The sequence below is a fragment of the Aristolochia californica genome, unplaced genomic scaffold, assembly GCF_029961685.1.
Source record: "Aristolochia californica isolate CCGP_79_NKW_82.1479 unplaced genomic scaffold, dmAriCali1.0.hap1 SCAF_1, whole genome shotgun sequence".
In the NCBI taxonomy this organism is placed as follows: Eukaryota; Viridiplantae; Streptophyta; class Magnoliopsida; order Piperales; family Aristolochiaceae; genus Aristolochia; species Aristolochia californica.
This window is the reverse complement of record NW_027181770.1, coordinates 41,058,085-41,077,028: the sequence shown is the minus strand read 5'-3', so window position 1 is coordinate 41,077,028 and position 18,944 is coordinate 41,058,085. Positions and strand designations below refer to the sequence as shown.

The window sequence follows — 18,944 nt, the reverse complement described above, 5'->3', positions numbered from 1 at the left end:
ATTTAGGATCCCTTTTCCTTGATCAAGAACAAGAGAAAGAAGAAATAAAAACGAGAAAAGGGGAGGAAAGCTCTCGGTAGAGAAGAGAAAAAAGAAAAAAGAAAAGGGTGAGCTGCGTCAAGTAAGGAGAGGGAGAGAGAGAACCAACTCGGGATTGAATGTGTTAATTGATTAATTTCGAAATACAACTCCTCTATTTATGGTAGAGGAAGAGGTAGAGTCCTTATACAACTTGTATAAGGCCATTTTGTGGTTCGACAACAAATGATTTTATACAACTATAAGGCCATGTTTATGAATTTTTTTAGGTAAGATTTGGAAAATATTTATAGTGAAAATACGTCTCCAAGGACCGTTAGTGTCTCATCTTTTCTAAAAATATTTTTGTAGCAAAAAATATAAACCAAGAAAAGTTTGTGGTTCGACAATTTTTTTTGAAACAAATGACTTTATACCACTATAAGGTATTGTTTAAGCATTTTTTTATGAATGGTTGGGAAAGTATTTGTTGTAAAATTAAGTCTCCAGGGACCATTAGTGTTTCCTATTTCCTAAAAATAGTTTTCAAGCAAAAGATTCAAACAAAGAAAATTTTGTGTAACGACAATTTTTTCTAAAACAAATGACTTTATACAACTAGAAGGCCATGTTTATGCATTTTTTAGGAATGGTTGGGAAAATATTTCAAGTAAAATATGTCTCCCTAGACCACTAGTGTTTCATGTTTCATCCAAATAGTTTTGAAGGTGAAAATTCAAACCAGGAAAATTTTGTTGTTGGACAACAAATAACTTTATACAACTATAATGTCATGTTCATGCATTTTTTTAGGAATGGTGTTGTAAACTCAATAGCAGGCTGATTAATTCAGTGATGTTGTGGCTGAGTTATTTAATTATTCAGTTAGTCGCTTGTCTTTCAATTTGCTTTTACTTCATTTATATTTCAAGTGAAGAGTTAATATGCCGTAGGGGCTTTATTGTAATCATTTATCTTGAACTCGTGTTGGCGCCAGTCCTTAGGGTGAAAGGAATGAGAAAAAAGGAAGTCTGAATTTAGATTAAACTAAGGGTTTTGAGTTCTCCTAAATGAGTTCAGGGGAGTGTGTTCTCCTCAACAAACCTAGGGTCTCAAACTTCCCTTCAGCTTGATTTTTTCTCTTCTCTTCTTCTCCCCTACGAATCACTGTGTTAGATCAGGGACCATAACAACTTGGTATCAAAGCATAACATAATGAGCGATTCTTCGATCATAGACAAAATTCAAGCTCTACTCCAAGATCAATTTTCAGCAATGTACACAGAATTAATCTCAGCAATATGTGAGGAACGTGTTAATATACGTCATTGTATCAGCGACATGGTTGAGAGATTGACCATAATTGAGAAGCATCGCGTTAAGGCTGCAGAGGTGAAGGGTGCCGTTTCGTTAGATGAACAATTTTGTTGTTCGCCATTTGACCTCAAATCTTCGAGTAGGTAAATCCATAGCCGAAGTCCAGAGCCTAAAAATACGAAGTCGTGGAGCTTGGAAATTCAAAGTCGGAAGGTTTTTGTGCAAAGAGTTCTTTGGGACAGACCGATTTTGGTTCACAGGTCATCGACGAGTGCCAGGTAGTCCATATGCCCATCAAGCTCCTCTTTTCATGGAAACCTAACTTTCTTCCAGAAATAGAGACTAGAAATTTTTGAGCAGAGGAGCCCCCTGATAAATTTCGGCCACAACTTGTTGTTGTTCACTATCTGAAAAAGTTCAGGTTCTACTTCACTATAAATCATAAAAGTTTTCTAACCATTTCTTCCGTTAGAGGTTTATACGAATAGGAAAGCAAAAAAATCCAGAGATTTCAATTTCGAAGTGGAAATAGTTGCCTAGGCGAAAGATGAGAAGTTTGCACCAGTGGGTTTCAGTCTGAAATTGCCACAACAGGATGAGGCTCCTGATGGTGGTGTTGATGAAATCGCCCTGCGTGAAAGAATTATGGAAGTGTGTACTCTGTTCTGGAATGTTAGTCAACTGAAGTATGAATTACGTGTAAAGGAGATGCGTACTCTACGTGTCCAGGAGATGAAATCACTGTTGCAGAAGGTAATGCCGAGTGTGGTTGGTAAGAAAGGATTTTTGAATCCGTGTTTCCTTCACAAGCAGAAAATGGGATTAGAACTAAAATGTCCAACGGGCTTAGATTTATTGAGCCGCCCTCATTTGCCTCCGTGTAATCAGGTTATGTGAAGTTCTTCATTTGCCTTCATGGAATTCTTGTTGAAAGGTCCAACTTGCAAGTTACCTTATACATCACAAGAGGTAAGGACTGCCCCTTTTATTGGAAACATGACAAACATCTACAAGAGCATGGAGTTTGCTTTTGATGCTCATCCTTTTCATTTGAAGTCCCTGAATAATTTGCATAATGAGGAGACTGATGTGAAGGGTTTTGTCCATGGGGGACGTGAAGTTGCCAGTCACTTGGGAGTGCAAGCAATTGATACCATGAGAGAAGATATATTTGCTCTAAGCAATATGTTTCCCACTACTGGAAACTATTGTCAAGCTTCTGTCCATGAAGGTAGTGTATATGTCAATGGAAAGCAATTTGTTTCTGTGAGGCCAAATGTAGAAGGAGAAATACCCTTGGTTCACAAAAATGAACCACCCTTGGACCTGGAGGAGGAAGAAGTGTCCCTTAACAATAGTGCAGAACCAAGAATTGTTGAAAGGGAAATTACTCTCAAAAAGATTTCAGGAGGACACATGAAGACTGACACGGTGACGAATTTTAAATTTGCTGATGATGTTGCAGTGAAGAAAGATGCACAATAGCAGAAGAAGAAAATTGATAGTAAGGATTTTGAAGAAGTTGATCAGAACATGGAAAAACAAGAATCTAGCAATGTTTGTGGTGATATCTCGGCAATGGAATCTATATTTCAAATTATTGAAGATAAACTGACAGGTGAAACAAATCAATGCCAATGCCAAATTAATGAATACATTCATGAGTTTGGTGGTGAAAAGGCATATTCTGTGACAGGAAAAAATTATGATTGGTTAAAGGTTCATGATTTCGAAACAAGACCAGAATCAGAAGTAAATGAAGAATCACCGAAAACCTCTACAACAAAGTCTATGTCAAAGGATTTGGAAATGTAGAGAATAAAGTGGAATCGTAGGATGCATCTATAGATCATGAGAATCATGTAAAAGCCAAAGTGAATACTATTGATAAGATCTATGAACATAATTTGGAAATAGAAAGAAGCATTCCATTTGCTTTTGGGACGCATTGTCATAGCGGTCAAATTGAAGATACGTTAGAGGATCATCTCTTGAAGCACAACTCACTTGAAAAGATTGAGAACAATACAGAGACCTGTCTAAAAGAAGAAAGTATGATGAACACTATGACATGGATCATATGCAATGGTCACCAAGAGAACTTAAAAGATGAAATAGTGGACACTATTCAAGGTGAAAACAAAAAGGTGTCAAAGGGTGTGGACATGTTGGGTTCCCTAGCCATGGATCAAGTCACCCGACGATCTCCTCTAGCTGCCAGGTTGAATGACAATTTTTGCTGAAAGAAATGATTTTATCCAACTATAAAGCCATTTTTATGCATTTTTTAGCAAAGGTTGGGAAAATATTTTGAGTAAAAATACATCTCCAGGGACCATTAGTGTATCATCTTTCCTAAAAACAGTTTTGACGGTGAAAATTTAAACCAAGAAAATTTTATGGGACAGCAATTTTAGCTGAAACAAATAATTTTATACCACTCTAGGGTCTCGTTTATGTATTTTTTATATATGGTAGGGAAAGTATTTTTAATAAAAATAGGTCTCCATAGACCATTAGTGTTTCTAGTTTCTTGAAGATAGTTTTGAAGCTGAAAAATCAAACCCGAAAAATTTTGCAGTAAGAATTGTTTTTGAAACAAATGTCTTTTTGCAACTATAAGGTCATGTTTATGCATTTTTTCAGGTAAGGTTGGGAAAATATTCTAGTGAAAATACATCTTCATGGACCATTAGTGTAAGGAGATTTCTAAAAATAATTTTGAAGCAAAAATATAAACCTAAAATATTTGTGGTCAGAGCGTGCGTGCGTTGAAGCAGTTCGGTTCGTTTTTTTTTTTATTGTTTAATCTAATCGGACGACATAGCGCTCCATTCCAAATTTTTATATCTGGATTTTTGTGTAAGGTTTTGATTATTTATTTTTATTTTATTTGATGTAGGGAAAGTGGAAAGGCCGACAGAACACGGGGGGAGAGAGAAGCCGGGGAAGGGATTGGTAGGACGGAGAGAGTGACACAAACGGGTGCGATCATACCAGCACTAATGCACCGGATCCCATCAGAACTCCGAAGTTAAGCGCGTTTGGGCGAGAGTAGTACTAGGATGGGTGACCTCCTGGGAAGTCCTCGTGTTGCACCCCTTTTTTTTGCCCGGTGTTCCTCTGCGACCAGCTAATTTCTCCCTCGCAACGCTGCGGTCAGGGGCGGCAAAACAAATTAGCATATACAGTTTGTTTGCTTTTTTTTTTTTCTTCTTCTTCTTCTTTTATCGGTTGGAGACGTTCGGGTAGAAGAGAGGAGGGGAGGGGAAAGGAAGAACAGAGAGAAAAAAAAAAAAAAGTAAGATTTGGTTTTGTTTTCCATCATTGAAGCAGTTCGGTTCGTTTTTTTTTTTATTGTTTAATCTAATCGGACGACATAGCGCTCCTTTCCAAATTTTTATATCTGGATTTTTGCGTAAGGTTTTGATTATTTATTTTTATTTTATTTGATGTAGGGAAAGTGGAAAGACCGAAAGAACACTGGGGGAGAGAGAAGTCGGGGAAGGGATTGGTAGGACGGAGAGAGTGACACAAACGGGTGCGATCATACCAGCACTAATGCACCGGATCCCATCAGAACTCCGAAGTTAAGCGCGCTTGGGCGAGAGTAGTACTAGGATGGGTGACCTCCTAGTAAGTCCTCGTGTTGCACCCCTTTCTTTTGCCCCGTGTTCCTCTGCGACCAGCTAATTTCTCCCTCGCAACGCTGCGGTCAGGGGCGGCAAAACAAATTAGCATATACAGTTTGTTTGCTTTTTTTTTTTTTCTTCTTCTTCTTTTATCGGTTGGAGACGTTCGGGTAGAAGAGAGGAGGGGAGGGGAAAGGAAGAACAGAGAGAAAAAAAAAAAAAGAGTAAGATTTGGTTTTGTTTTCCGTCATTGAAGCAGTTCGGTTCGTTTTTTTTTTTATTGTTTAATCTAATCGGACGACATAGCGCTCCTTTCCAAATTTTTATATCTGGATTTTTGCGTAAGGTTTTGATTATTTATTTTTATTTTATTTGATGTAGGGAAAGTGGAAAGACCGACAGAACACGGGGGGAGAGAGAAGTCGGAGAAGGGATTGGTAGGACGGAGAGAGTGACACAAACGGGTGCGATCATACCAGCACTAATGCACCGGATCCCATCAGAACTCCGAAGTTAAGCGCGCTTGGGCGAGAGTAGTACTAGGATGGGTGACCTCCTAGGAAGTCCTCGTGTTGCACCCCTTTTTTTGGCCCCGTGTTCCGCTGCGGTCAGGGGCGGCAAAACAAATTAGCATATACAGTTTGTTTGCTTTTTTTTTTTTCTTCTTCTTCTTCTTTTATCGGTTGGAGACGTTCGGGTAGAAGAGAGGAGGGGAGGGGAAAGGAAGAACAGAGAGAAAAAAAAAAAAGAGTAAGATTTGGTTTTGTTTTCCGTCATTGAAGCAGTTCGGTTCGTTTTTTTTTTATTATTTAATCTAATCGGACGACATAGCGCTCCTTTCCAAATTTTTATATCTGGATTTTTGCGTAAGGTTTTGATTATTTATTTTTATTTTATTTGATGTAGGGAAAGTGGAAAGACCGAAAGAACACGGGGGGAGAGAGAAGTCGGGGAAGGGATTGGTAGGACGGAGAGAGTGACACAAACGGGTGCGATCATACCAGCACTAATGCACCGGATCCCATCAGAACTCCGAAGTTAAGCATACTTGGGCGAGAGTAGTACTAGGATGGGTGACCTCCTGGGAAGTCCTCGTGTTGCACCCCTTTCTTTTGCCCCGTGTTCCTCTGCGACCAGCTAATTTCTCCCTCGCAACGCTGCGGTCAGGGGCGGCAAAACAAATTAGCATATACAGTTTGTTTGCTTTTTTTTTTTTTTCTTCTTCTTCTTTTATCGGTTGAAGACGTTCGGGTAGAAGAGAGGAGGGGAGGGGAAAGGAAGAACTGAGAGAAAAAAAAAAGAGAGTAAGATTTGGTTTTGTTTTCCGTCATTGAAGCAGTTCGGTTCGTTTTTTTTTTTTATTGTTTAATCTAATCGGACGACATCGCGCTCCTTTCCAAATTTTTATATCTGGATTTTTGCGTAAGGTTTTGATTATTTATTTTTATTTTATTTGATGTAGGGAAAGTGGAAAGGCCGACAGAACACGGGGGGAGAGAGAAGCCGGGGAAGGGATGGGTAGGACGGAGAGAGTGACACAAACGGGTGCGATCATACCAGCACTAATGCACCGGATCCCATCAGAACTCCGAAGTTAAGGGCGCTTGGGCGAGAGTAGTACTAGGATGGGTGACCTCCTGGGAAGTCCTCGTGTTGCACCCCTTTCTTTTGCCCCGTGTTCCTCTGCGACCAGCTAATTTCTCCCTCGCAACGCTGCGGTCAGGGGCGGCAAAACAAATTAGCATATACAGTTTGTTTGCTTTTTTTTTTTTTTCTTCTTCTTCTTTTATCGGTTGGAGACGTTCGGGTAGAAGAGAGGACGGGAGGGGAAAGGAAGAACTGAGAGAAAAAAAAAAGAGAGTAAGATTTGGTTTTGTTTTCCGTCATTCAAGCAGTTCGGTTCGTATTTTTTTTTTATTGTTTAATCTAATCGGACGACATAGCGCTCCTTTCCAAATTTTTATATCTGGATTTTTGCGTAAGGTTTTGATTATTTATTTTTATTTTATTTGATGTAGGAAAGTGGAAAGACCGAAAGAACACGGGGGGAGAGAGAAGTCGGGGAAGGGATTGGTAGGACGGAAAGAGTGACACAAACGGGTGCGATCATACCAGCACTAATGCACTGGATCCCATCAGAACTCCGAAGTTAAGCGCGCTTGGGCGAGAGTAGAACTAGGATGGGTGACCTCCTGGGAAATCCTCGTGTTGCACTCCTTTTTTTTGCCCCGTGTTCCTATGCGACCAGCTAATTTCTCCCTCGCAACGCTGCGGTCAGGGGCGGCAAAACAAATTAGCATATACAGTTTGTTTGCTTTTTTTTTTCTTCTTCTTCTTCTTCTTTTATCGGTTGGAGACGTTCGGGTAGAAGAGAGGAGGGGAGGGGAAAGGAAGAACAGAGAGAAAAAAGAAAAAGAGTAAGATTTGGTTTTGTTTTCCGTCATTGAAGCAGTTCGGTTCGTATTTTTTTTTTATTGTTTAATCTAATCGGACGACATAGCGCTCCTTTCCAAATTTTTATATCTGGATTTTTGTGTAAGGTTTTGATTATTTATTTTTATTTTATTTGATGTAGGGAAAGTGGAAAGACCGAAAGAACACGGGGGGAGAGAGAAGTCGGGGAAGGGATAGGTAGGACGGAGAGAGTGACACAAACGGGTGCGATCATACCAGCACTAATGCACCGGATCCCATCAGAACTACGAAGTTAAGCGCGCTTGGGCGAGAGTAGTACTAGGATGGGTGACCTCCTGGGAAGTCCTCGTGTTGCACCCCTTTGTTTTGCCCCGTGTTCCTCTGCGGTCAGGGGCGGCAAAACAAATTAGCATATACAGTTTGTTTGCTTTTTTTTTTTTCTTCTTCTTCTTCTTTTATCGGTTGGAGACGTTCGGGTAGAAGAGAGGAGGGGAGGGGAAAGGAAGAACAGAGAGAAAAAAAAAAAAAGAGTAAGATTTGGTTTTGTTTTCCGTCATTGAAGCAGTTCGGTTCGTTTTTTTTTTTTTTATTGTTTAATCTAATCGGACGACATAGCGCTCCTTTCAAAATTTTTATATCTGGATTTTTGCGTAAGGTTTTGATTATTTATTTTTATTTTATTTGATGTAGGGAAAGTGGAAAGACCGAAAGAACACTGGGGGAGAGAGAAGTCGGGGAAGGGATTGGTAGGACGGAGAGAGTGACACAAACGGGTGCGATCATACCAGCACTAATGCACCGGATCCCATCAGAACTCCGAAGTTAAGCGCGCCTGGGCGAGAGTAGTACTAGGATGGGTGACCTCCTGGGAAGTCCTCGTGTTGCACCCCTTTCTTTTGCCCCGTGTTCCTCTGCGACCAGCTAATTTCTCCCTCGCAACGCTGCGATCAGGGGCGGCAAAACAAATTAGCATATACAGTTTGTTTGTTTTTTTTTTTTTCTTCTTCTTCTTCTTTTATCGGTTGGAGACGTTCAGGTAGAAGAGAGGAGGGGAGGGGAAAGGAAGAACAGAGAGAAAAAAAAAAAAAGAGTAAGATTTGGTTTTGTTTTCCGTCATTGAAGCAGTTCGGTTCTTTTTTTTTTTATTGTTTAATCTAATCGGACGACATAGCGCTCCTTTCCAAATTTTTATATCTGGATTTTTACGTAAGGTTTTGATTATTTATTTTTATTTTATTTGATGTAGGGAAAGTGGAAAGACCGAAAGAACACGGGGGGAGAGAGAAGTCGGGGAAGGGATTGGTAGGACGGAGAGAGTGACACAAACGGGTGCGATCATACCAGCACTAATGCACCGGATCCCATCAGAACTCCGAAGTTAAGTGCGCTTGGGCGAGAGTAGTACTAGGATGGGTGACCTCCTCGGAAGTCCTCGTGTTGCACCCCTATCTTTTGCCCCGTGTTCCTCTGCGACCAGCTAATTTCTCCCTCGCAACGCTGCGGTCAGGGGCGGCAAAACAAATTAGCATATACAGTTTGTTTGCCTTTTTTTTTTTCTTCTTCTTCTTCTTTTATCGGTTGGAGACGTGCGGGTAGAAGAGAGGAGGGGAGGGGAAAGGAAGAACAGAGAGAAAAAAAAAAAACAGTAAGATTTGGTTTTGTTTTCCGTCATTGAAGCAGTTCGGTTCGTTTTTTTTTTTTATTGTTTAAGCTAATCGGACGACATAGCGCTCCTTTCCAAATTTTTATATCTGGATTTTTGCGTAAGGTTTTGATTATTTATTTTTATTTTATTTGATGTAGGGAAAGTGGAAAGACCGAAAGAACACGGGAGGAGAGAGAAGTCGGGGAAGGGATTGGTAGGACGGAGAGAGTGACACAAACGGGTGCGATCATACCAGCACTAATGCACCGGATCCTATCAGAACTCCGAAGTTAAGCGCGCTTGGGCGAGAGTAGTACTAGGATGGGTGACCTCCTCGGAAGTCCTCGTGTTGCACCCCTTTTTTTTGCCCCGTGTTCCTCTGCGACCAGCTAATTTCTCCCTCGCAACGCTGCGGTCAGGGGCGGCAAAACAAATTAGCATATACAGTTTGTTGGCTTTTTTTTTTTTTCTTCTTCTTCTTCTTTTATCGGTTGGAGACGTTCGGGTAGAAGAGAGGAGGGGAGGGGAAAGGAAGAACAGAGAGAAAAAAGAAAAAGAGTAAGATTTGGTTTTGTTTTCCGTCATTGAAGCAGTTCGGTTCGTTTTTTTTTTTTATTGTTTAATCTAATCGGACGACATAGCGCTCCTTTCCAAATTTTTATATCTGGATTTTTGCGTAAGGTTTTGATTATTTATTTTTATTTTATTTGATGTAGGGAAAGTGGAAAGACCGAAAGAACACGGGGGGAGAGAGAAGTCGGGGAAGGGATTGGTAGGACGGAGAGAGTGACACAAAGGGGTGCGATCATACCAGCACTAATGCACCGGATCCCATCAGAATTCCGAAGTTAAGCGCGCTTGGGCGAGAATAGTACTAGGATGGGTGACCTCCTGGGAAGTCCTCGTGTTGCACCCCTTTTTTTTGTCCCGTGTTCCTCTACGGTCAGGGGCGGCAAAACAAATTAGCATATACAGTTTGTTTGCTTTTTTTTTTTTTTTCTTCTTCTTCTTCTTTTATCGGTTGGAGACGTTCGGGTAGAAGAGACGAGGGGAGGGGAAAGGAAGAACAGAGAGAAAAAAAAGAGAGAGTAAGATTTGGTTTTGTTTTCCGTCATTGAAGCAGTTCGGCTCGTTTTTTTTTTTTATTGCTTAATCTAATCGGACGACATAGCGCTCCTTTCCAAATTTTTATTTCTGGATTTTTGCGTAAGGTTTTGATTATTTATTTTTATTTTATTTGATGTAGGGAAAGTGGAAAGACCGAAAGAACACGGGGGGAGAGAGAAGTCGGGGAAGGGATTGGTAGGACGGAGAGAGTGACACAAAGGGGTGCGATCATACCAGCACTAATGCACCGGATCCCATCAAAACTCCGAAGTTAAGCGCGCTTGGGCGAGATTAGTACTAGGATGGGTGACCTCCTGGGAAGTCCTCGTGTTGCACCCCTTTCTTTTGCCCCGTGTTCCTCTGCGACCAGCTAATTTCTCCCTCGCAACGCTGCGGTCAGGGGCGGCAAAACAAATTAGCATATACAGTTTGTTTGCTTTTGTTTTTTTTTTTTCTTCTTCTTTTATCGGTTGGAGACGTTCGGGTAGAAGAGAGGAGGGCAGGGGAAAGGAAGAACAGAGAGAAAAAAAAAAGAGTAAGATTTGGTTTTGTTTTCCGTCATTGAAGCAGTTCGGTTCGTTTTTTTTTTTATTGTTTAATCTAATCGGACGACATAGCGCTCCTTTCCAAATTTTTATATCTGGATTTTTGCGTAAGGTTTTGATTATTTATTTTTATTTTATTTGATGTAGGGAAAGTGGAAAGACCGAAAGAACACGGGGGGAGAGAGAAGTCGGGGAAGGGATTGGTAGGACGGAGAGAGTGACACAAACGGGTGCGATCATACCAGCACTAATGCACCGGATCCCATCAGAACTCCGAAGTTAAGCGCGCTTGGGCGAGAGTAGTACTAGGATGGGTGACCTCCTGGGAAGTCCTCGTGTTGCACCCCTTTCTTTTGCCCCGTGTTCCTCTGCGACCTGCTAATTTCTCCCTCGCAACGCTACGGTTAGGGGCGGCAAAACAAATTAGCATATACAGTTTGTTTGTTTTTTTTTTCTTCTGCTTCTTCTTCTTCTTCTTCTTTTATCGGTTGGAGATGTTCGGGTAGAAGAGAGGAGGGGAGGGGAAAGGAAGAACAGAGAGAAAAAAAGAAGTAAGATTTGGTTTTGTTTTCCGTTATTGAAGCAGTTCGGTTCATTTTTTTTTTTATTGTTTAATCTAATCGAACGACAAAGCGCTCCGTTCCACATTTTTATATCTGGATTTTTGCGTAAGGTTTTGATTATTTATTTTTATTTATTTGATGTAGGGAAAGAGGAAAGACCGATAGAACACGGAGGGAGAGAGAAGCCGAGGAAGGGATTGGTAGGACGGAGAGAGTAACACAAACGGGTGCGATCATACCAGCACTAATGCACCGGATCCCATCAGAACTCCGAAGTTAAGCGCGCTTGGGCGAGAGTAGTGCTAGGGTGGGTGACCTCCTCGGAAATCCTCGTCTTGCACCCCATTCTTTTGCCCCGTGTTCCTCTGCGACCAGCTAATTTCTCCCTCGCAACGCAGCGGTTAGGAGAGGCAAAACAAATTAGCATATACAGTTTGTTTGTTTTTTTTCTTCTTCTTCTTGTTCTTCTTCTTCTTCTTTTATCGGTTGGAGACGTTCGGGTAGAAGAGAGGAGGGGAGGGGAAAGGAAGAACAGAGAGAAAAAAAAAAGTAAGATTTGGTTTTGTTTACCGTTATAGAAGCAGTTCGGTTCATTTTTTTTTTATTGTTTAATCTAATCGAACGACTTAGCGCTCCTTTCCAAATTTTTATATCTGGATTTTTGCGTAAGGTTTTGATTATTTATTTTTATTTTATTTGATGTAGGGAAAGTGGAAAGACCGACCGACAGAACACGGGGGGAGAGAGAAGCCGGGGAAGGGATTGGTAGGACAGAGAGAGTAACACAAACGGGTGCGATCATACCGGATCTAATGCACCGGATCCCATCAGAACTCCGAAGTTAAGCGCGCTTGGGCGAGAGTAGTACTAGGATGGGTGACCTCCTGGGAAGTCCTCGGGTTGCACCCCTTTCTTTTGCCCCGTTTTCCTCTGCGACCTGTTAATTTCTCCCTCGCAACGCTACGGTTAGGGGCGGCAAAACAAATTAGCATATACAGTTTGTTTGTTTGTTTTTTCTTCGTCTTCTTCTTCTTCTTCTTCTTTTATCGGTTGGAGACGTTCGGGTAGAAGAGAGGAGGGGAGGGGAAAGGAAGAACAGAGAGGAAAAAAAAAGTATGATTTGGTTTTGTTTTCTGTTATTGAAGCAGTTCGGTTCATTTTTTTTATTGTTTAATCTAATCGAACGACATAGCGCTCCTTTCCAAATTTTTATATCTGGATTTTTGCGTAATTTTTTGATTATTTATTTTTATTTTATTTGATGTAGGGAAAGTGGAAAGACCGATAGAACACTGGGGGAGAGAGAAGCCGGGGAAGGGATTGGTAGGACGGTGAGAGTAACACAAACGGGTGCGATCATACTAGCACTAATGCACCGGATCCCATCTGAACTCCGAAGTTAAGCGCGCTGGAGCGAGAGTAGTACTAGGATGGGTGACCTCCTAGGAAGTCCTCTGAGTTGCACCCCTTTCTTTTGCCCCGTGTTCCTCTGCGACCAGCTAATTTCTCCCTCGCAACGCTGCGGTTAGGGGTGGCAAAACAAATTAGCATATACAGTTTTTTTTTTCTCTTCTTCTTCTTCTTTTATCGTTTGGAGACGTTCGGGTAGAAGAGAGGAGGGGAGGGGAAAGGAAGAACAGAGAGGAAAAAAAAAGTAAGATTTGGTTTTGTTTTCTGTTATTGAAGCAGTTCGGTTCATTTTTTTTTATTGTTTAATCTAATCGAACGACATAGCACTCCTTTCCAAATTTTTATATCTGGATTTTTGCGTAATTTTTTGATTATTTATTTTTATTTTATTTGATGTAGGGAAAGTGGAAAGACCGACAGAACATGGGGGAGAGAGAAGCCGGGGAAGGGATTGGTAGGACGGAGAGAGTAACACAAATGGTTGCGATCATACCAGCACTAATGCACCGGATCCCATCAGAACTCCGAAGTTAAGCGCGCTTGGGCGAGAGTAGTGCTAGGATGGGTGACCTCTTGGGAAGTCCTCGTGTTGCACCACTTTCTTTTGCCCCGTCTTCTTTTGCGACCAGCAAATTTCTCCCTCGCAACACTGCGGTTAGGGGCGGCAAAAACAAATTAGCATATACAGTTTTTTTTTTCTCTTCTTCTTCTTCTTTTATCGTTTGGAGACGTTCGGGTAGAAGAGAGGAGGGGAGGGGAAAGGAAGAACAGAGAGGAAAAAAAAAGTAAGATTTGGTTTTGTTTTCCGTTATTGAAGCAGTTCGGTTCATTTTTTTTTATGGTTTAATCTAATCGAACGACATAGCGCTCCTTTCCAAATTTTTATATCTGGATTTTTGCGTAAGGTTTTGATTCTTTATTTTTATTTTATTTTATGTAGGGAAATTGGAAAGACCGACAGAACACGGGGGGAGAGAGAAGCCGGGGAAGGGATTGGTACGATGGAGAGAGTAACACATACGGGTGCCTTCATACCAGCACTAATGCTTCGGATCCCATCAGAACTCCGAAGTTAAACGCGCTTGGGCGAGAGTAGTACTAGGATGGGTGACCTCCTGGGAAGTCCTCATGTTGGACCCCTTTCTTTTGCCCCATGTTCCTCTACGACCAGCTAATTTCTCCCTCGCAACGCTGCGGTTAGGGGCGGCAAAACAAATTACCATATACAGTTTGTTTGTTTTTTTTGTTATTTTTTTCTTCTTCTACTTCTTCTTTTTTTATCGGTTGGAGATGTTCGGGTAGAAGAGAGGAGGGGAGGGGCAAGGAAGAAAAAAAAAAAGTAAGATTTGGTTTTGTTTTCCGTTATTGAAGCAGTTCGGTTCATTTTTTTTATTGTTTAATCTAATCGAACGACATAGCGCTCCTTTTCAAATTTTTATATCTGGAGTTTTGTGTTAGGTTTTGATTTTTTATTTTTATTTTATTTGATGTAGGGAAAGTGGAAAGTCCGACAGAACACGGGGGGAGAGATAAGCCGGGGAAGGGCTTGGTAGGACTGAGATGGTAACCTAAACGGGTGTGATCATACCAGCACTAATGCGCCGGATCCCATCAGAACTCCGTAGTTAAGCGCGCTTGGGCGAGAGTAGTACTAGGATGGGTGACCTCCTGGGAAGTCTTCGTGTTGCACCCCTTTCTTTTGCCCTGTGTTCCTCTGCGACCAGCTAATTTCTCCCTCGCAACGCTACGGTTAGGGCGGCGAAACAAATTTGCATATACAGTTTGTTTTTTTTTTTGTTTTTTATTTCTTCTTCTTCTTCTTCTTCTTCTTTTTTATCGGTTGGAAATGTTCGGGTAGGAGAGAGGATGGGAGGGGAAAGGAAGAAAAAAAAAGTAAGATTTGGTTTTGTTTTCCGTTATTAAAGCAGTTCGGTGCATTTTTTTATTGTTTAATCTAATCGAACGACATAGCACTCCTTTTCAAATTTTTATATCTGGATTTTTGTGTAAGGTTTTGATTTTTTTTATTTTATTTGATGTAGGGAAAGTGGAGAGACCGACAGAACACGGTAGGAGAGAGAAGCCGGGGAAGGGATTGGTAGGACGGAGAGGTTAACATAAACGAGTGCGATCTTACCAGCACTAATACACCGGATCCCATCAGAACTCTGAAGTTAAGTGCGCTTGGGTGAGTGTAGTACTAGTATGGGTGACCTCCTTGGAAGTCCATGTGTTGCACCCCTTTCTTTTGCCTTGTGTTCCTCTGCGACCAGCTAATTTCTCCCTCGCAATGCAGTGGTTCGGGGCGGCAAAACAAATTAGCATATACAGTTTGTTTGTTTTTTTTGTTTTTTATTTTTTCTTCTTCTTCTTCTTCTTCTTTTTATCGGTTGGAAACGTTCGGGTAGGAGAGAGGAGGGGAGGGGAAAGGAAGAAAAAAAAAGTAAGATTTGGTTTTGTTTTCCGTTATTAAAGCAGTTCGGTTCATTTTTTTTATTGTTTAATCTAATCGAACGACATAGCGCTCCTTTTCAAATTTTTATATCTGAATTTTTGCGTAAGCTTTGAGTTTTTTTGTTTTATTTGATGTAGGGAAAGTAGAAAGACCAACAGAACACGGGGGGAGAGAGAAGTCGGGGAAGGGATTGATCGGACGGAGAGGGTAACACAAACGGGTGCGATCACACCGGCACTAATGCACAGGATCCCATCAGAACTCTGAAGTTAAGTGCGCGTGGTCGAGAGTAGTCCTAGCATTGGTGACCTCCTGGGAAGTCCTCGTGTTGCACCCATTTCTTTTCCCTTGTGTTCCTTTGCGACCAGCTAATTTTTCCCTCGCAGTGCTGCGGTTAGGGGCGGCAAAACAAATTTGCATATACACTTTTTTTTTTTTTTTTAGTTTTCTTCTTCTTCTTTTTTATCGGTTGGAAACGTTCGGGTAGAAGAGAGGAGGGGTGGGGAAAGTAAGGAAAAAAAAGTAAGATTTATTTTTGTTTTCCGTTATTAAAGCAGTTCGGTTCATTTTTTTTATTGTTTAATCTAATCGAACGACATAGCGCACCTTTTCGAATTTTTATATCTGGATTTTATCGTAATGTTTTGATTTTTTTATTTTATTTTATGTAAGGAAAGTGGAAAGCCCGACAGAACACGGGGGGAGAGTAAAGCCGTGGAAGGGATTGGTAGGACGGAGAGGGTAACACAAACGGGTGCGATCATACCAGCACTAAGGCACCGGATCCCATCAGAACTTCGAAGTTACGTGAGCTTGGGCGAGAGTAGTACAAGGATGGGTGACCTTCTGGGAAGTCCTCGTCTTGCACATCTTTCTTTTGCCCCGTGGAAAGACCGATAGAAGACAGGGGGAGTGTGACATCGGGGAAAGGATTGCTAGGACGGAGAGGGTAACACAAACGGGTGTGATCATACCAGCACTAATGCACCGTATCCCATCAGAACTCTGAAGTTAAGCACGTTTGGGCAAGAGTAGTACTAGGATGGGTGACCTATTGGGATGTCTTCATGTTGCACCCCTTTCATTTTCCCCGGGTTCCTCTCCGACCAGCTAATTTCTTCCTCGCAAAGCTGCGGTTTGGGGTGGCAAAATAAATTTGCATATACAATTTGTTTTTTTTTTTTTTTTATCGGTTCAAAATGTTCGGGTAGAAGAGAGGAGGGGAGAGGGGAGGGGAAAGGAAGGATGGAAGAAAAATAAATTATGATTTGGTTTTGTTTTCATTTATTAATGCAGTTTGGTTCATTTTTTTTATTGTTTAATCTAATCGAACGACATAGCGCTCCTTTTCAAATTTGTATATCTGGATTTTTGTGTAACATTTTGATTTGTTTATTTTATTTGATGTAGGAAATTTGGAAAATTTTGTTTGATGTAGGGAATGTGGAAAGACTGCAGAACATGGGGGAAGAGTGATGTCGGGGAAGGGATTGGTAGGACGGAGAGGGTAACTCAAACGGGTGAGATCATACCAGCACTAGTGCACCGGATCCCATCAGAACTCCGAATTGAAGCACGCTTGGGCGAGAGTAGTACTAGGATGGGTGAACTCCTGGGAAGTCCTTGTGTTGAACCCCTTTCTTTTGCCCCGTGTTCCTTTATGACCAGCTAATTTCTCCCTCGCAATGTTGCGGTTAGGGGCGGCCAAACAAATTTGCATATACAGTTTGGTTTTTTTTTCTTTTTTATTGGTTTGAAACATTTGGGTAGAAGAGAGGAGGGGAGGGAGGGAGGAGAAAGGAAGGAAGGAAGAAAACAAAGTAAGATTTGGTTTTGTTTTCCGTTATTAATGCAGTTCAGGTCATTTTTTAATTGTTTAATCTAATCGAACGACATAGCGCTCCTTTTCAAATTTTTATATCTTGATTTTTTGCGTAACATTTTTATTTTTTTATTTTATTTGATGTAGGGAATGTGGAAAGACCGACAGAAGACAGGGGGAGTGTGACATCGGGGAAAGGATTGCTAGGACGAAGAGGGTAACACAAACGGGTGTGATCATACCAGCACTAATGCACCGTATCCCATCAGAACTTTGAAGTTAAACACATTTGGGCAAGAGTAGTACTAGGATGGGTGACCTATTGGGAAGTCTTCGTGTTGCACCCCTTTCATTTTCCCCGGGTTCCTCTCCGACCAGCTAATTTCTCCCTCACAATGCTGTGGTTTGGGGTGGCAAAATAAATTTGCATATACAATTTCTTTTTTTTTTCTTTTTTACCGGTTCAAAATGTTCGGGTAGAAGAGAGGAGGGGAGGGGGGAGGGGAAAGGAAGGATGGAAGAAAAATAAATTAAGATTTGGTTTTGTTTTCATTTATTAATGCAGTTCGGTTCATTTTTTTATTGTTTAATCTAATCGAACGACGTAGCGCTCCTTTTCAAATTTGTATATCTGGATTTTTGTGTAACATTTTTATTTTTTTATTTTATTTGATGTAGGAAATGTGGAAAATTTTGTTTGATGTAGGGAATGTGGAAAGACTGACAGAACATGGGGGAAGAGTGATGCCGGGGAAGGGATTGGTAGGACGGAGAGGGTAACTCAAACGGGTGAGATCATACTAGCACTAGTGCACCGGATCCCATCAGAACTCCGAATTGAAGCGCGCTTGGGCGAGAGTAGTACTAGGATGGGTGAACTCCTGGGAAGTCCTTGTGTTGAACCCCTTTCTTTTGCCCCGTGTTCCTTTATGACCAGCTAATTTCTCCCTCGCAATGCTGCAGTTAGGGGCGGCCAAACAAATTTGCATATACAGTTTGGTTTTTTTTTCTTTTTTATCGGTTTGAAACATTTGGGTAGAAGAGAGGAGGGGAGGGAGGGAGGAGAAAGGAAGGAAGGAAGAAAATAAAGTAAGATTTGGTTTTGTTTTCCATTATTAATGCAGTTCAGTTCATTTTTTTATTGTTTAAACTAATCGAACGATATAGCGCTCTTCAAATTATTATATCTTGATTTTTTGCATAACGTTTTGATTTTTTTTTTTTATTTGATGTAGGGAATGTGGAAAGACCGACAGAACACGGGGGGAGAGTGAAGCCGGGGATGGGATTGGTAACACGGAGAGGTTAACACAAATGGGAGCGATTATATCTGCACTAATGCACCGGATCTCATCAGAACTCTGAAGTTAAGCGCGCTTGGGCGAGAGTAGTACTAGGATGGGTGACCTTCTGGGATGTCCTCGTGTAGCACCCCTTTCTTTTGCCCCGTGTTCCTCTGCGACCACCTAATTTCTCCCTCGCAATGCTGCAGTTAGGGGTAGCGAAACAAATTTGCATATACAGTTTATTTTATTTTTCCTTTTTATCAGTTCGAAACGTTCGGGTAAATGAGAGGAGGGGAAAGGAAGGAAGGAAGAAAGAAAAAGTAAGATTATGTTTTTTTTTCCGTTATTAATGTAGTTCGGTTCATTTTTTTTATTGTTTAATCTAATCGAAGAACATAGCGCTCATGTTCAAATTTTTATTTTTGGATTTTTGAGTATGGTTTTGATTTTTTTTATTTTATTCGATGTAGGGAATATGAAAAGACTGAAAGAACACGGGTGGAGAGTGAAGCCGGGGAAGGGATTGGTAGGACGGAGAGGGTAACACAAACGGGTGCGATCATACCAGCACTAATGCACCAGATCCCATAAGAACTCCGAAGTTAAGAGCGCTTGGGCGAATGTAACACAAATGGTTGCGATCGTCCTTACATTTATTATTATTTTATTTTTATCTAAAGATAAATTGTAAAATTTACATTTTGTTATGTTCTATTTGCCTTATCCTTT

General features: G+C 41.1%; 22 non-coding genes and 5 pseudogenes across 22 annotated transcripts; all 27 read left to right on the top strand.

Moving 5' to 3' along the window:
- The first annotated feature begins 4,318 nt into the window (after positions 1–4,318).
- Positions 4,319–4,437, top strand: LOC137965457 (5S ribosomal RNA). The gene has a single exon (XR_011116076.1). It is a non-coding gene; the product is annotated as a 5S ribosomal RNA (ribosomal RNA).
- A 437-nt stretch (positions 4,438–4,874) lies between these two features.
- On the top strand, positions 4,875–4,993 carry LOC137964710 (5S ribosomal RNA). The gene has a single exon (XR_011115777.1). It is a non-coding gene; the product is annotated as a 5S ribosomal RNA (ribosomal RNA).
- A 436-nt stretch (positions 4,994–5,429) lies between these two features.
- On the top strand, positions 5,430–5,548 carry LOC137965270 (5S ribosomal RNA). The gene has a single exon (XR_011116043.1). It is a non-coding gene; the product is annotated as a 5S ribosomal RNA (ribosomal RNA).
- A 406-nt stretch (positions 5,549–5,954) lies between these two features.
- LOC137965561 (5S ribosomal RNA) lies at positions 5,955–6,073 on the top strand. Its single transcript, XR_011116098.1, has one exon. It is a non-coding gene; the product is annotated as a 5S ribosomal RNA (ribosomal RNA).
- A 437-nt stretch (positions 6,074–6,510) lies between these two features.
- On the top strand, positions 6,511–6,629 carry LOC137964993 (5S ribosomal RNA). Its single transcript, XR_011115992.1, has one exon. It is a non-coding gene; the product is annotated as a 5S ribosomal RNA (ribosomal RNA).
- Positions 6,630–7,065: 436 nt separating this feature from the next.
- Positions 7,066–7,184, top strand: LOC137964837 (5S ribosomal RNA). Its single transcript, XR_011115873.1, has one exon. It is a non-coding gene; the product is annotated as a 5S ribosomal RNA (ribosomal RNA).
- A 439-nt stretch (positions 7,185–7,623) lies between these two features.
- On the top strand, positions 7,624–7,742 carry LOC137965604 (5S ribosomal RNA). Its single transcript, XR_011116115.1, has one exon. It is a non-coding gene; the product is annotated as a 5S ribosomal RNA (ribosomal RNA).
- A 411-nt stretch (positions 7,743–8,153) lies between these two features.
- LOC137965039 (5S ribosomal RNA) lies at positions 8,154–8,272 on the top strand. The gene has a single exon (XR_011115994.1). It is a non-coding gene; the product is annotated as a 5S ribosomal RNA (ribosomal RNA).
- A 437-nt stretch (positions 8,273–8,709) lies between these two features.
- LOC137965574 (5S ribosomal RNA) lies at positions 8,710–8,828 on the top strand. Its single transcript, XR_011116101.1, has one exon. It is a non-coding gene; the product is annotated as a 5S ribosomal RNA (ribosomal RNA).
- A 438-nt stretch (positions 8,829–9,266) lies between these two features.
- LOC137965682 (5S ribosomal RNA) lies at positions 9,267–9,385 on the top strand. Its single transcript, XR_011116148.1, has one exon. It is a non-coding gene; the product is annotated as a 5S ribosomal RNA (ribosomal RNA).
- Positions 9,386–9,824: 439 nt separating this feature from the next.
- Positions 9,825–9,943, top strand: LOC137965580 (5S ribosomal RNA). Its single transcript, XR_011116106.1, has one exon. It is a non-coding gene; the product is annotated as a 5S ribosomal RNA (ribosomal RNA).
- A 411-nt stretch (positions 9,944–10,354) lies between these two features.
- Positions 10,355–10,473, top strand: LOC137965598 (5S ribosomal RNA). The gene has a single exon (XR_011116114.1). It is a non-coding gene; the product is annotated as a 5S ribosomal RNA (ribosomal RNA).
- Positions 10,474–10,907: 434 nt separating this feature from the next.
- On the top strand, positions 10,908–11,026 carry LOC137964911 (5S ribosomal RNA). The gene has a single exon (XR_011115932.1). It is a non-coding gene; the product is annotated as a 5S ribosomal RNA (ribosomal RNA).
- Positions 11,027–11,467: 441 nt separating this feature from the next.
- LOC137964851 (5S ribosomal RNA) lies at positions 11,468–11,586 on the top strand. The gene has a single exon (XR_011115876.1). It is a non-coding gene; the product is annotated as a 5S ribosomal RNA (ribosomal RNA).
- Positions 11,587–12,032: 446 nt separating this feature from the next.
- LOC137965688 (5S ribosomal RNA) lies at positions 12,033–12,151 on the top strand. Its single transcript, XR_011116149.1, has one exon. It is a non-coding gene; the product is annotated as a 5S ribosomal RNA (ribosomal RNA).
- A 439-nt stretch (positions 12,152–12,590) lies between these two features.
- On the top strand, positions 12,591–12,710 carry LOC137964923 (5S ribosomal RNA). Its single transcript, XR_011115939.1, has one exon. It is a non-coding gene; the product is annotated as a 5S ribosomal RNA (ribosomal RNA).
- A 421-nt stretch (positions 12,711–13,131) lies between these two features.
- On the top strand, positions 13,132–13,250 carry LOC137964842 (5S ribosomal RNA). The gene has a single exon (XR_011115874.1). It is a non-coding gene; the product is annotated as a 5S ribosomal RNA (ribosomal RNA).
- Positions 13,251–13,673: 423 nt separating this feature from the next.
- Positions 13,674–13,792, top strand: LOC137964982 (5S ribosomal RNA). Its single transcript, XR_011115991.1, has one exon. It is a non-coding gene; the product is annotated as a 5S ribosomal RNA (ribosomal RNA).
- A 434-nt stretch (positions 13,793–14,226) lies between these two features.
- Positions 14,227–14,345, top strand: LOC137964721 (5S ribosomal RNA). The gene has a single exon (XR_011115788.1). It is a non-coding gene; the product is annotated as a 5S ribosomal RNA (ribosomal RNA).
- A 430-nt stretch (positions 14,346–14,775) lies between these two features.
- Positions 14,776–14,894, top strand: LOC137964945 (5S ribosomal RNA). Its single transcript, XR_011115961.1, has one exon. It is a non-coding gene; the product is annotated as a 5S ribosomal RNA (ribosomal RNA).
- Positions 14,895–15,325: 431 nt separating this feature from the next.
- On the top strand, positions 15,326–15,444 carry LOC137965021 (5S ribosomal RNA; annotated as a pseudogene).
- A 415-nt stretch (positions 15,445–15,859) lies between these two features.
- On the top strand, positions 15,860–15,978 carry LOC137964967 (5S ribosomal RNA). The gene has a single exon (XR_011115983.1). It is a non-coding gene; the product is annotated as a 5S ribosomal RNA (ribosomal RNA).
- Positions 15,979–16,067: 89 nt separating this feature from the next.
- Positions 16,068–16,186, top strand: LOC137965033 (5S ribosomal RNA; annotated as a pseudogene).
- Positions 16,187–16,625: 439 nt separating this feature from the next.
- On the top strand, positions 16,626–16,744 carry LOC137965015 (5S ribosomal RNA; annotated as a pseudogene).
- A 413-nt stretch (positions 16,745–17,157) lies between these two features.
- Positions 17,158–17,276, top strand: LOC137965010 (5S ribosomal RNA; annotated as a pseudogene).
- A 440-nt stretch (positions 17,277–17,716) lies between these two features.
- Positions 17,717–17,835, top strand: LOC137965005 (5S ribosomal RNA; annotated as a pseudogene).
- A 410-nt stretch (positions 17,836–18,245) lies between these two features.
- Positions 18,246–18,364, top strand: LOC137964956 (5S ribosomal RNA). The gene has a single exon (XR_011115972.1). It is a non-coding gene; the product is annotated as a 5S ribosomal RNA (ribosomal RNA).
- The last annotated feature ends 580 nt before the right edge of the window (positions 18,365–18,944 follow it).